Source organism: Symphalangus syndactylus, chromosome 17, assembly GCF_028878055.3.
Source record: "Symphalangus syndactylus isolate Jambi chromosome 17, NHGRI_mSymSyn1-v2.1_pri, whole genome shotgun sequence".
NCBI lineage: Eukaryota > Metazoa > Chordata > Mammalia > Primates > Hylobatidae > Symphalangus > Symphalangus syndactylus.
In genome coordinates, this window is record NC_072439.2 from 8,429,187 (window position 1) to 8,445,365 (window position 16,179).

Here is a 16,179-nt window from a genome sequence, read left to right on the forward strand (position 1 = left end):
CAGAAAGAAGTTTCACCGAATGATTCTGTGTAGTTTATATTTGAAGACATTCCTTTTTCCACTAGTACCCTCTTAGCGCTCCGAATCTCCACTTGCATTTTCTACAAAAAGAGTGTTTCATAACTGCTCAATCAAAAATATGTTTTATCTCTGTTAACTGAATTTACAGATCAGAAATAAGATTCACAGAATGCATCTGTGTAGTTTTTATTTGAAGATATTCTTTTTCCCAATGTAGGCCTCTTAGCGCTTAGCATGTCCAATTGCAGTTTCGACAGAAAGAGTGTTTCAGAGCCGCTCAATCAAAAGTAAGGTTCAACTCTGTTAGTTGAATGCACAGAACAGAAAGAATTTTCACAGAATGCTACTGTGTAGTTTATATGTGAATATATTCCTTTTTCCACTATTACCCTCTTAGCGCTCCGAATGTCCACTTGCATTTTCTACAGAAAGAGTGTTCAGAACTGCGCAATCAAAAGTATGGTTTAACTCTGTTAGCCTAATGAACATATCAGAAATAAGTTTCACACAATGCTTCTGTGTAGTTTTTATTTGAAGATATTATTTTTCCCAATAGAGGCCTCTTAGCGCTCAGAATGTCCAATTGCAGTTTCTACAGAAAGATTGTTTCAGAAAGGCTCAATCAAAAGTAAGGTTCAACTCTGTTAGTTGAATGCACAGAACAGAAAGTAGTTTCATACAATGCTTCTGTGTAGTTTATATTTGAACATATTCTTTTTTCCACTATTACCCACTTAGCGCTACGAATGTCCAGTTGCATTTTCTACAGACAGAGTGTTTCAAAACTGCTCAATCAAAAGTATGGTTTAACTCTGTTAGCTGAATGCTCAGATCAGAAAGAAGTTTCACAGAATGCTTCTGTGTAGTTTATATTTGAATATATTCCTTTTTCCACTACTACGCTCTTAGCGCTCCAAATGTCCAGTTGCATTTTCTACAGAAAGAGTGTTCAGATCTGCTCAATCAAAAGTATGGTTTAACTCTGTTAGCTGAATGCACAGATCAGAAAGAAGTTTCACAGAATGATTCTGTGTAGTTTATATTTGGAGACATTCCTTTTTCCACTATTACCCTCTTAGCGCTCCGAATCTCCACTTGCATTTTCTACAGAAAGAGTGTTTCAGAACGGCTCAATCAAAACTAAGGTTCAACTCTTTTAGTTGAACAAACAGAACAGAAAGAAGTTTCACACAATTCTTCTGTGTAGTTTTTATTTGTAGACATTCTTTTTCCCAATATAGGCCTCTTAGCGCTCAGAATGTCCAATTGCAGTTTCTACAGAAAGAGTGTTTCAGAACGGCTCAATCAAAAGTAAGGTTCAACTCTGTTAGTTGAATGCACAGAACAGAAAGTAGTTTCATACAATGCTTCTGTGTAGTTTATATTTGAACATATTCTTTTTTCCACTATTACCCACTTAGCGCTACTAATGTCCAGTTGCATTTTCTACAGACAGAGTGTTTCAAAACTGCTCAATCAAAAGTATGGTTTAACTCTGTTAGCTGAATGCTCAGATCAGAAAGAAGTTTCACAGAATGTTTCTCTGTAGTTTATATTTGAATATATTCCTTTTTCCACTAGTACGCTCTTAGCGCTCCAAATGTCCAGTTGCATTTTCTACAGAAAGAGTGTTCAGATCTACTCAATCAAAAGTATGGTTTAACTCTGTTAGCTGAATGCACAGATCAGAAGGAATTTTCACCGAATGATTCTGTGTAGTTTATATTTGAAGACATTCCTTTTTCCACTAGTACCCTCTTAGAGCTCCGAATCTCCACTTGCATTTTCTACAAAAAGAGTGTTTCATAACTGCTCAATCAAAAATATGTTTTATCTCTGTTAACTGAATTTACAGATCAGAAATAAGTTTCACAGAATGCATCTGTGTAGTTTTTATTTGAAGATATTCTTTTTCCCAATGTAGGCCTCTTAGCGCTTAGCATGTCCAATTGCAGTTTCTACAGAAAGAGTGTTTCTGAACGGCTCAATCAAAAGTAAGGTTCAACTCGGTTAGTTGAATGCACAGAACAGAAAGAATTTTCACAGAATGCTACTGTGTAGTTAATATTTGAATATATTCTTTTTTCCACTATTACCCTCTTAGCGCTCCAAATGTCCACTTGCATTTTCTACAGAAAGAGTGTTCAGAACTGCGCAATCAAAAGTATGGTTTAACTCTGTTAGCTTAATGAACATATCAGAAATAAGTTTCACACAATGCTTCTGTGTAGTTTTTATTTGAAGATATTATTTTTCCCAATAGAGGCCTCTTAGCGCTCAGAATGTCCAATTGCAGTTTCTACAGAAAGAGTGTTTCAGAAAGGCTCAATCAAAAGTAAGGTTCAACTCTGTTAGTTGAATGCACAGATCAGAAAGAAGTTTCATACAATGCTTCTGTGTAGTTTATATTTGAACATATTCTTTTTTCCACTATTACCCACTTAGCGCTACGAATGTCCAGTTGCATTTTCTACAGACAGAGTGTTTCAAAACTGCTCAATCAAAAGTATGGTTTAACTCTGTTAGCTGAATGCACAGATCAGAAAGAAGTTTCACAGAATGATTCTGTGTAGTTTATATTTGGAGACATTCCTTTTTCCACTATTACCCTCTTAGCGCTCCGAATCTCCACTTGCATTTTCTACAGAAAGAGTGTTTCAGAACGGCTCAATCAAAACTAAGGTTCAAATCTTTTAGTTGAACAAACAGAACAGAAAGAAGTTTCACAAAATTCTTCTGTGTAGTTTTTATTTGTAGACATTCTTTTTCCCAATATAGGCCTCTTAGCGCTCAGAATGTCCAATTGCAGTTTCTACAGAAAGAGTGTTTGAGAACGGCTCAATCAAAAGTAAGGTTCAACTCTGTTAGTTGAATGCACAGAACAGAAAGAAGTTTCATACAATGCTTCTGTGTAGTTTATATTTGAACATAATCTTTTTTCCACTATTACCCACTTAGCGCTACGAATGTCCAGTTGCATTTTCTACAGACAGAGTGTTTCAAAACTGCTCAATCAAAAGTATGGTTTAACTCTGTTAGCTGAATGCTCAGATCAGAAAGAAGTTTCACAGAATGCTTCTCTGTAGTTTATATTTGAATATATTCCTTTTTCCACTACTACGCTCTTAGCGCTCCTAATGTCCAGTTGCATTTTCTACAGAAAGAGTGTTCAGATCTACTCAATCAAAAGTATGGTTTAACTCTGTTAGCTGAATGCACAGATCAGAAGAAATTTTCACCGAATGATTCTGTGTAGTTTATATTTGAAGACATTCCTTTTTCCATTAGTACCCTCTTAGCGCTCCGAATCTCCACTTGCATTTTCTACAAAAAGAGTGTTTCATAACTGCTCAATCAAAAATATGTTTTATCTCTGTTAACTGAATTTACAGATCAGAAATCAGTTTCACAGAATGCATCTGTGTAGTTTTTATTTGAAGATATTCTTTTTCCCAATGTAGGCCTCTTAGCGCTTAGCATGTCCAATTGCAGTTTCTACAGAAAGAGTGTTTCAGAACGGCTCAATCAAAAGTAAGGTTCAACTCTGTTAGTTGAATGCACAGAACAGAAAGAATTTTCACAGAATGCTACTGTGTAGTTTATATTTGAATATATTCTTTTTTCCACTATTACCCTCTTAGCGCTCCGAATGTCCACTTGCATTTTCTACAGAAAGAGTGTTCAGAACTGCGCAATCAAAAGTATGGTTTAACTCTGTTAGCTTAATGAACATATCAGAAATAAGTTTCACACAATGCTTCTGTGTAGTTTTTATTTGAAGATATTATTTTTCCCAATAGAGGCCTCTTAGCGCTCAGAATGTCCAATTGCAGTTTCTACAGAAAGAGTGTTTCAGAAAGGCTCAATCAAAAGTAAGGTTCAACTCTGTTAGTTGAATGCACAGAACAGAAAGAAGTTTCATACAATGCTTCTGTGTAGTTTATATTTGAACATATTCTTTTTTCCACTATTACCCACTTAGCGCTACGAATGTCCAGTTGCATTTTCTACAGACAGAGTGTTTCAAAACTGCTCAATCAAAAGTATGGTTTAACTCTGTTAGCTGAATGCTCAGATCAGAAAGAAGTTTCACAGAATGCTTCTGTGTAGTTTATATTTGAATATATTCCTTTTTCCACTACTACTCTCTTAGCGCTCCAAATGTCCAGTTGCATTTTCTACAGAAAGAGTGTTCAGATCTGCTCAATCAAAAGTATGGTTTAACTCTGTTAGCTGAATGCACAGATCAGAAAGAAGTTTCACAGAATGATTCTGTGTAGTATATATTTGCAGACATTCCTTTTTCCACTATTACCCTCTTAGCGCTCCGAATCTCCATTGCATTTTCTACAGAAAGAGTGTTTCAGAACGGCTCAGCCAAAACTAAGGTTCAACTCTTTTAGTTGAACAAACAGAACAGAAAGAAGTTTCACACAATTCTTCTGTGTAGTTTTTATTTGTAGACATTCTTTTTCCCAATATAGGCCTCTTAGCGCTCAGAATGTCCAATTGCAGTTTCTACAGAAAGAGTGTTTCAGAACGGCTCAATCAAAAGTAAGGTTCAACTCTGTTAGTTGAATGCACAGAACAGAAAGAAGTTTCATACAATGCTTCTGTGTAGTTTATATTTGAACATATTCTTTTTTCCACTATTACCCACTTAGCGCTACGAATGTCCAGTTGCATTTTCTACAGACAGAGTGTTTCAAAACTGCTCAATCAAAAGTATGGTTTAACTCTGTTAGCTGAATGCTCAGATCAGAAAGAAGTTTCACAGAATGCTTCTGTGTAGTTTATATTTGAATATATTCCTTTTTCCACTACTACGCTCTTAGCGCTCCAAATGTCCAGTTGCATTTTCTACATAAAGAGTGTTAAGATCTGCTCAATCAAAAGTATGGTTTAACTCTGTTAGCTGAATGCACAGATCAGAAAGAAGTTTCACCGAATGATTCTGTGTAGTTTATATTTGAAGACATTCCTTTTTCCACTAGTACCCTCTTAGCGCTCCGAATCTCCACTTGCATTTTCTACAAAAAGAGTGTTTCATAACTGCTCAATCAAAAATATGTTTTATCTCTGTTAACTGAATTTACAGATCAGAAATAAGTTTCACAGAATGCATCTGTGTAGTTTTTATTTGAAGATATTCTTTTTCCCAATGTAGGCCTCTTAGCGCTTAGCATGTCCAGTTGCATTTTCTACAGAAAGAGTGTTCAGATCTGCTCAATCAAAAGTATGGTTTAACTCTGTTAGCTGAATGCACAGATCAGAAAGAAGTTTCACAGAATGATTCTGTGCAGTTTATATTTGGAGACATTCCTTTTTCCACTATTACCCTCTTAGCGCTCCGAATGTCCACTTGCATTTTCTACAGAAAGAGTGTGCAGAACTGCGCAATCAAAAGTATGGTTTAACTCTGTTAGCTTAATGAACATATCAGAAATAAGTTTCACACAATGGTTCTGTGTAGTTTTTATTTGAAGATATTATTTTTCCCAATAGAGGCCTCTTAGCGCTCAGAATGTCCAATTGCAGTTTCTACAGAAAGAGTGTTTCAGAAAGGCTCAATCAAAAGTAAGGTTCAACTCTGTTAGTTGAATGCACAGAAGAGAAAGAAGTTTCATACAATGCTTCTGTGTAGTTTCTATTTGAACATATTCTTTTTTCCACTATTACCCACTTAGCGCTACGAATGTCCAGTTGCATTTTCTACAGACAGAGTGTTTCAAAACTGCTCAATCAAAAGTATGGTTTAACTCTGTTAGCTGAATGCTCAGATCAGAAAGAAGTTTCACAGAATGCTTCTGTGTAGTTTATATTTGAATATATTCCTTTTTCCACTACTACTCTCTTAGCGCTCCAAATGTCCAGTTGCATTTTCTACAGAAAGAGTGTTCAGATCTGCTCAATCAAAAGTATGGTTTAACTCTGTTAGCTGAATGCACAGATCAGAAAGAAGTTTCACAGAATGATTCTGTGTAGTTTATATTTGGAGACATTCCTTTTTCCACTATTACTCTCTTAGCGCTCCGAATCTCCACTTGCATTTTCTACAGCAAGAGTGTTTCAGAACGGCTCAATCAAAACTAAGGTTCAACTCTTTTAGTTGAACAAACAGAACAGAAAGAAGTTTCACACAATTCTTCTGTGTAGTTTTTATTTGTAGACATTCTTTTTCCCAATATAGGCCTCTTAGCGCTCAGAATGTCCAATTGCAGTTTCTACAGAAAGAGTGTTTCAGAACGGCTCAATCAAAAGTATGGTTCAACTCTGTTAGTTGAATGCACAGAACAGAAAGAAGTTTCATACAATGCTTCTGTGTAGTTTATATTTGAACATATTCTTTTTTCCACTATTACCCACTTAGCGCTACGAATGTCCAGTTGCATTTTCTACAGACAGAGTGTTTCAAAACTGCTCAATCAAAAGTATGGTTTAACTCTGTTAGCTGAATGCTCAGATCAGAAAGAAGTTTCACACAATGCTTCTGTGTAGTTTATATTTGAATATATTCCTTTTTCCACTACTACGCTCTTAGCGCTCCAAATGTCCAGTTGCATTTTCTACAGAAAGAGTGTTCAGATCTGCTCAATCAAAAGTATGGTTTAACTCTGTTAGCTGAATGCACAGATCAGAAAGAAGTTTCACCGAATGATTCTGTGTAGTTTATATTTGAAGACATTCCTTTTTCCACTATTACCCTCTTAGCGCTCCGAATCTCCACTTGCATTTTCTACAAAAAGAGTGTTTCATAACTGCTCAATCAAAAATATGTTTTATCTCTGTTAACTGAATTTACAGATCAGAAATAAGTTTCACAGAATGCATCTGTGTAGTTTTCATTTGAAGATATTCTTTTTCCCAATGTAGGCCTCTTAGCGCTTAGCATGTCCAATTGCAGTTTCTACAGAAAGAGTGTTTCAGAACGGCTCAATCAAAAGTAAGGTTCAACTCTGTTAGTTGAATGCACAGAACAGAAAGAATTTTCACAGAATGCTACTGTGTAGTTTATATTTGAATATATTCCTCTTTCCACTATTACCCTCTTAGCGCTCCGAATGTCCACTTGCATTTTCTACAGAGAGAGTGTTCAGAACTGCGCAATCAAAAGTATGGTTTAACTCTGTTAGCTTAATGAACATATCAGAAATAAGTTTCACACAATGCTTCTGTGTAGTTTTTATTTGAAGATATTATTTTTCCCAATAGAGGCCTCTTAGCGCTCAGAATGTCCAATTGCAGTTTCTACAGAAAGAGTGTTTCAGAACGGCTCAATCAAAAGTAAGGTTCAACTCTGTTAGTTGAATGCACAGAACAGAAAGAAGTTTCATACAATGCTTCTGTGTAGTTTATATTTGAACATATTCTTTTTTCCACTATTACCCACTTAGCGCTACGAATGTCCAGTTGCATTTTCTACAGACAGAGTGTTTCAAAACTGCTCAATCAAAAGTATGGTTTAACTCTGTTAGCTGAATGCTCAGATCAGAAAGAAGTTTCACAGAATGCTTCTGTGTAGTTTATATTTGAATATATTCCTTTTTCCACTACTACGCTCTTAGCGCTCCAAATGTCCAGTTGCATTTTCTACAGAAAGAGTGTTCAGATCTGCTCAATCAAAAGTATGGTTTAACAATGTTAGCTGAATGCACAGATCAGAAAAACGTTTCACCGAATGATTCTGTGTAGTTTATATTTGAAGACATTCCTTTTTCCACTAGTACCCTCTTAGCGCTCCGAATCTCCACTTGCATTTTCTACAAAAAGAGTGTTTCATAACTGCTCAATCAAAAATATGTTTTATCTCTGTTAACTGAATTTACAGATCAGAAATAAGTTTCACAGAATGCATCTGTGTAGTTTTTATTTGAAGATATTCTTTTTCCCAATGTAGGCCTCTTAGCGCTTAGCATGTCCAATTGCAGTTTCTACAGAAAGAGTGTTTCAGAACGGCTCAATCAAAAGTAAGGTTCAACTCTGTTAGTTGAATGCACAGAAGAGAAAGAATTTTCACAGAATGCTACTGTGTAGTTTATATTTGTATATATTCCTTTTTCCACTATTACCCTCTTAGCGCTCCGAATGTCCACTTGCATTTTCCACGGATAGAGTGTTCAGAACTGCGCAATCAAAAGTATGGTTTAACTCTGTTAGCTTAATGAACATATCAGAAATAAGTTTCACACAATGGTTCTGTGTAGTTTTTATTTGAAGATATTATTTTTCCCAATAGAGGCCGCTTAGCGCTCAGAATGTCCAATTGCAGTTTCTACAGAAAGAGTGTTTCAGAAAGGCTCCATCAAAAGTAAGGTTCAACTCTGTTAGTTGAATGCACAGAACAGAAAGAAGTTTCATACAATGCTTCTGTGTAGTTTATATTTGAACATATTCTTTTTTCACTATTACCCACTTAGCGCTACGAATGTCCCGTTGCATTTTCTACAGACAGAGTGTTTCAAAACTGCTCAATCAAAAGTATGGTTTAACTCTGTTAGCTGAATGCTCAGATCAGAAAGAAGTTTCACAGAATGCTTCTGTGTAGTTTATGTTTGAATATATTCCTTTTTCCACTACTACTCTCTTAGCGCTCCAAATGTCAAGTTGCATTTTCTACAGAAAGAGTGTTCAGATCTGCTCAATCAAAAGTATGTTTTAACTCTGTTAGCTGAATGCACATATCAGAAAGAAGTTTCACAGAATGATTCTGTGTAGTTTATATTTGGAGACATTCCTTTTTCCACTATTACCCTCTTAGCGCTCCGAATCTCCACTTGCATTTTCTACAGAAAGAGTGTTTCAGAACGGCTCAATCAAAACTAAGGTTCAACTCTTTTAGTTGAACAAACAGAACAGAAAGAAATTTCACACAATTCTTCTGTGTAGTTTTTATTTGTAGACATTCTTTTTCCCAATATGGGCCTCCTAGCGCTCAGAATGTCCAATTGCAGTTTCTACAGAAAGAGTGTTTCAGAACGGCTCAATCAAAAGTAAGGTTCAACTCTGTTAGTTGAATGCACAGAACAGAAAGAAGTTTCATACAATGCTTCTGTGTAGTTTATATTTGAACATATTCTTTTTTCCACTATTACCCACTTAGCGCTACGAATGTCCAGGTGCATTTTCTACAGACAGAGTGTTTCAAAACTGCTCAATAAAAAGTATGGTTTAACTCTGTTAGCTGAATGCTCAGATCAGAAAGAAGTTTCACAGAATGCTTCTGTGTAGTTTATATTTGAATATATTCCTTTTTCCACTACTACGCTCTTAGCGCTCCAAATGTCCAGTTGCATTTTCTACAGAAAGAGTGTTCAGATCTGCTCAATCAAAAGTATGGTTTAACTCTGTTAGCTGAATGCACAGATCAGAAAGAAGTTTCACAGAATGATTCTGTGTAGTTTATATTTGAAGACATTCCTTTTTCCACTAGTACCCTCTTAGCGCTCCGAATCTCCACTTGCATTTTCTACAAAAAGATTGTTTCATAACTGCTCAATCAAAAATATGTTTTATCTCTGTTAACTGAATTTACAGATCAGAAATAAGTTTCACAGAATGCATCTGTGTAGTTTTTATTTGAAGATATTCTTTTTCCCAATGTAGGCCTCTTAGCGCTTAGCATGTCCAATTGCAGTTTCGACAGAAAGAGTGTTTCAGAACGGCTCAATCAAAAGTAAGGTTCAACTCTGTTAGTTGAATGCACAGAACAGAAAGAATTTTCACAGAATGCTACTGTGTAGTTTATATTTGAATATATTCCTTTTTCCACTATTACCCTCTTAGCGCTCCGAATGTCCACTTGCATTTTCTACAGAAAGAGTGTTCAGAACTGCGCAATCAAAAGTATGGTTTAACTCTGTTAGCCTAATGAACATATCAGAAATAAGTTTCACACAATGCTTCTGTGTAGTTTTTATTTGAAGATATTATTTTTCCCAATAGAGGCCTCTTAGCGCTCAGAATGTCCAATTGCAGTTTCTACAGAAAGAGTGTTTCAGAAAGGCTCAATCAAAAGTAAGGTTCAACTCTGTTAGTTGAATGCACAGAACAGAAAGAAGTTTCATACAATGCTTCTGTGTAGTTTATATTTGAACATATTCTTTTTTCCACTATTACCCACTTAGCGCTACGAATGTCCAGTTGCATTTTCTACAGACAGAGTGTTTCAAAACTGCTCAATCAAAAGTATGGTTTAACTCTGTTAGCTGAATGCTCAGATCAGAAAGAAGTTTCACAGAATGCTTCTGTGTAGTTTATATTTGAATAAATTCCTTTTTCCACTACTACGCTCTTAGCGCTCCAAATGTCCAGTTGCATTTTCTACAGAAAGAGTGTTCAGAACTGCTCAATCAAAAGTATGGTTTAACTCTGTTAGCTGAATGCACAGATCAGAAAGAAGTTTCACAGAATGATTCTGTGTAGTTTATATTTGGAGACATTCCTTTTTCCACTATTACCCTCTTAGCTCTCCGAATCTCCACTTGCATTTTCTACAGAAAGAGTGTTTCAGAACGGCTCAATCAAAACTAAGGTTCAACTCTTTTAGTTGAACAAACAGAACAGAAAGAAGTTTCACTCAATTCTTCTGTGTAGTTTTTATTTGTAGACATTCTTTTTCCCAATATAGGCCTCTTAGCGCTCAGAATGTCCAATTGCAGTTTCTACAGAAAGAGTGTTTGAGAACGGCTCAATCAAAAGTAAGGTTCAACTCTGTTAGTTGAATGCACAGAACAGAAAGAAGTTTCATACAATGCTTCTGTGTAGTTTATATTTGAACATATTCTTTTTACCACTATTACCCACTTAGCGCTACGAATGTCCAGTTGCATTTTCTACAGACAGAGTGTTTCAAAACTGCTCAATCAAAAGTATGGTTTAACTCTGTTAGCTGAATGCTCAGATCAGAAAGAAGTTTCACAGAATGCTTCTGTGTAGTTTATATTTGAATATATTCCTTTTTCCACTACTACGCTCTTAGCGCTCCAAATGTCCAGTTGCATTTTCTACAGAAAGAGTGTTCAGATCTACTCAATCAAAAGTATGGTTTAACTCTGTTAGCTGAATGCACAGATCAGAAGGAAGTTTCACCGAATGATTCTGTGTAGTTTATATTTGAAGACATTCCTTTTTCCACTAGTACCCCCTTAGCGCTACGAATCTCCACATGCATTTTCTACAAAAAGAGTGTTTCATAACTGCTCAATCAAAAATATGTTTTATCTCTGTTAACTGAATTTACAGATCAGAAATAAGTTTCACAGAATGCATCTGTGAAGTTTTTATTTGAAGATATTCTTTTTCCCAATGTAGGCCTCTTAGCGCTTAGCATGTCCAATTGCAGTTTCTACAGAAAGAGTGTTTCAGAACGGCTCAATCAAAAGTAAGGTTCAACTCTGTTAGTTGAATGCACAGAACAGAAAGAATTTTCACAGAATGCTACTGTGTAGTTTATATTTGAATATATTCCTCTTTCCACTATTACCCTCTTAGCGCTCCGAATATCCACTTGCATTTTCTACAGAAAGAGTGTGCAGAACTGCGCAATCAAAAATATGGTTTAACTCTGTTAGCTTAATGAACATATCAGAAATAAGTTTCACACAATGCTTCTGTGTAGTTATTATTTGAAGATATTATTTTTCCCAATAGAGGCCTCTTAGCGCTCAGAATGTCCAGTTGCAGTTTCTACAGAAAGAGTGTTTCAGAAAGGCTCAATCAAAAGTAAGGTTCAACTCTGTTAGTTGAATGCACAGAACAGAAAGAAGTTTCATACAATGCTTCTGTGTAGTTTATATTTGAACATATTCTTTTTTCCACTATTACCCACTTAGCGCTACGAATGTCCCGTTGCATTTTCTACAGACAGAGTGTTTCAAAAATGCTCAATCAAAAGTATGGTTTAACTCTGTTAGCTGAATTCACAGATCAGAAAGAAGTTTCACAGAATGCTTCTGTGTAGTTTATATTTGAATATATTCCTTTTTCCACTACTACTCTCTTAGCGCTCCAAATGTCCAGTTGCATTTTCTACAGAAAGAGTGTTCAGATCTGCTCAATCAAAAGTATGGTTTAACTCTGTTAGCTGAATGCACAGATCAGAAAGAAGTTTCACAGAATGATTCTGTGTAGTTTATATTTGGAGACATTCCTTTTTCCACTATTACCCTCTTATCGCTCCGAATCTCCACTTGCATTTTCTACAGAAAGAGTGTTTCAGAACGGCTCAATCAAAACTAAGGTTCAACTCTTTTAGTTGAACAAACAGAACAGAAAGAAGTTTCACACAATTCTTCTGTGTAGTTTTTATTTGTAGACATTCTTTTTCCCAATATAGGCCTCTTAGCGCTCAGAATGTCCAATTGCAGTTTCTACAGAAAGAGTGTTTCAGAACGGCTCAATCAAAAGTAAGGTTCAACTCTGTTAGTTGAATGCACAGAACAGAAAGAAGTTTCATACAATGCTTCTGTGTAGTTTATATTTGAACATATTCTTTTTTCCACTATTACCCACTTAGCGCTACGAATGTCCAGTTGCATTTTCTACAGACAGAGTGTTTCAAAACTGCTCAATCAAAAGTATGGTTTAACTCTGTTAGCTGAATGCTCAGATCAGAAAGAAGTTTCACAGAATGCTTCTGTGTAGTTTATATTTGAATATATTCCTTTTTCCACTACTACGCACTTAGCGCTCCAAATGTCCAGTTGCATTTTCTACAGAAAGAGTGTTCAGATCTGCTCAATCAAAAGTATGGTTTAACTCTGTTAGCTGAATGCACAGATCAGAAAGACGTTTCACCGAATGATTCTGTGTAGTTTATATTTGAAGACATTCCTTTTTCCACTAGTACCCTCTTAGCGCTCCGAATCTCCACTTGCATTTTCTAAAAAAGAGTGTTTCATAACTGCTCAATCAAAAATATGTTTTATCTCTGTTAACTGAATTTACAGATCAGAAATAAGTTTCACAGAATGCATCTGTGTAGTTTTTATTTGAAGATATTCTTTTTCCCAATGTAGCCCTCTTAGCCCTTAGCATGTCCAATTGCAGTTTCTACAGAAAGAGTGTTTCAGAACGGCTCAATCAAAAGTGAGGTTCAACTCTGTTAGTTGAATGCACAGAACAGAAAGAATTTTCACAGAATGCTACTGTGTAGTTTATATTTGTATATATTCCTTTTTCCACTATTACCCTCTTAGCGCTCCGAAAGTAAACTTGCATTTTCTACAGAAAGAGTGTTCAGAACTGCGCAATCAAAAGTATGGTTTAACTCTGTTAGCTTAATGAACATATCAGAAATAAGTTTCACACAATGGTTCTGTGTAGTTTTTATTTGAACATATTATTTTTCCCAATAGAGGCCTCTTAGCGCTCAGAATGTCCAATTGCAGTTTCTACAGAAAGAGTGTTTCAGAAAGGCTCAATCAAAAGTAAGGTTCAACTCTGTTAGTTGAATGCACAGAAGAGAAAGAAGTTTCATACAATGCTTCTGTGTAGTTTCTATTTGAACATATTCTTTTTTCCACTATTACCCACTTAGCGCTACGAATGTCCCGTTGCATTTTCTACAGACAGAGTGTTTCAAAACTGCTCAATCAAAAGTATGGTTTAACTCTGTTAGCTGAATGCTCAGATCAGAAAGAAGTTTCACAGAATGCTTCTGTGTAGTTTATATTTGAATATATTCCTTTTTCCACTACTACTCTCTTAGCGCTCCAAATGTCCAGTTGCATTTTCTACAGAAAGAGTGTTCAGATCTGCTCAATCAAAAGTATGGTTTAACTCTGTTAGCTGAATGCACAGATCAGAAAGAAGTTTCACAGAATGATTCTGTGTAGTTTATATTTGGAGACATTCCTTTTTCCACTATTACCCTCTTAGCGCTCCGAATCTCCACTTGCATTTTCTACAGCAAGAGTGTTTCAGAACGGCTCAATCAAAACTAAGGTTCAACTCTTTTAGTTGAACAAACAGAACAGAAAGAAGTTTCACACAATTCTTCTGTGTAGTTTTTATTTGTAGACATTCTTTTTCCCAATATAGGCCTCTTAGCGCTCAGAATGTCCAATTGCAGTTTCTACAGAAAGAGTGTTTCAGAACGGCTCAATCAAAAGTATGGTTCAACTCTGTTAGTTGAATGCACAGAACAGAAAGAAGTTTCATACAATGATTCTGTGTAGTTTATATTTGAACATATTCTTTTTTCCACTATTACCCTCTTAGCGCTACGAATGTCCAGTTGCATTTCCTACAGAGAGAGTGTTTCAAAACTGCTCAATCAAAAGTATGGTTTAACTCTGTTAGCTGAATGCTCAGGTCAGAAAGAAGTTTCACAGAATGCTTCTGTGTAGTTTATATTTGAATATATTCCTTTTTCCACTACTACGCTCTTAGCGCTTCAAATGTCCAGTTGCATTTTCTACATAAAGAGGGTTCAGATCTACTCAATCAAAAGTATGGTTTAACACTGTTAGCTGAATAGACAGATCAGAAAGAAGTTTCACCGAATGATTCTGTGTAGTTTATATGTGAAGACATTCCTTTTTCCACTAGTACCCTCTTAGCGCTCCGAATCTCCACTTGCATTTTCTACAAAAAGAGTGTTTCATAACTGCTCAATCAAAAATATGTTTTATCTCTGTTAACTGAATTTACAGATCAGAAATAAGTTTCACAGAATGCATCTGTGTAGTTTTTATTTGAAGATATTCTTTTTCCCAATGTAGGCCTCTTAGCGCTTAGCATGTCCAATTGCAGTTTCGACAGAAAGAGTGTTTCAGAACGGCTCAATCAAAAGTAAGGTTCAACTCTGTTAGTTGAATGCACAGAACAGAAAGAATTTTCACAGAATGCTACTGTGTAGTTTATATTTGAATATATTCCTTTTTCCACTATTACCCTCTTAGCGCTCCGAATGTCCACTTGCATTTTCTACAGAAAGAGTGTTCAGAACTGTGCAATCAAAAGTATGGTTAAACTCTGTTAGCCTAATGAACATATCAGAAATAAGTTTCACACAATGCTTCTGTGTAGTTTTTATTTGAAGATATTATTTTTCCCAATAGAGGCCTCTTAGCGCTCAGAATGTCCAATTGCAGTTTCTACAGAAAGAGTGTTTCAGAAAGGCTCAATCAAAAGTAATGTTCAACTCTATTAGTTGAATGCACAGAACAGAAAGAAGTTTCATACAATGCTTCTGTGTAGTTTATATTTGAACATATTCTTTTTTCCACTATTACCCACTTAGCGCTACGAATGTCCAGTTGCATTTTCTACAGAGTGTTTCAAAACTGCTCAATCAAAAGTATGGTTTAACTCTGTTAGCTGAATGCTCAGATCAGAAAGAAGTTTCACAGAATGCTTCTGTGTAGTTTATATTTGAATATATTCCTTTTTCCACTACTACGCTCTTAGCGCTCCAAATGTCCAGTTGCATTTTCTACAGAAAGAGTGTTCAGATCTACTCAATCAAAAGTATGGTTTAACTCTGTTAGCTGAATGCACAGATCAGAAGGAAGTTTCACCGAATGATTCTGTGTAGTTTATATTTGAAGACATTCCTTTTTCCACTAGTACCCACTTAGCGCTCCGAATCTCCACTTGCATTTTCTACAAAAAGAGTGTTTCATAACTGCTCAATCAAAAATATGTTTTATCTCTGTTAACTGAATTTACAGATCAGAAATAAGTTTCACAGAATGCATCTGTGTAGTTTTTATTTGAAGATATTCTTTTTCCCAATGTAGGCCTCTTAGCGCTTAGCATGTCCAATTTCAGTTTCTACAGAAAGAGTGTTTCAGAACGGCTCAATCAAAAGTAAGGTTCAACTCTGTTAGTTGAATGCACAGAACAGAAAGAATTTTCACAGAATGCTACTGTGTAGTTTATATTTGAATATATTCCTTTTTCCACTATTACCCTCTTAGCGCTCCGAATGTCCACTTGCATTTTCTACAGAAAGAGTGTTCAGAACTGCGCAATCAAAAATATGGTTTAACTCTGTTAGCTTAATGAACATATCAGAAATAAGTTTCACACAATGCTTCTGTGTAGTTATTATTTGAAGATATTATTTTTCCCAATAGAGGCCTCTTAGCGCTCAGAATGTCCAATTGCAGTTTCTACAGAAAGAGTGTTTCAGAAAGGCTCAATCAAAAGTAA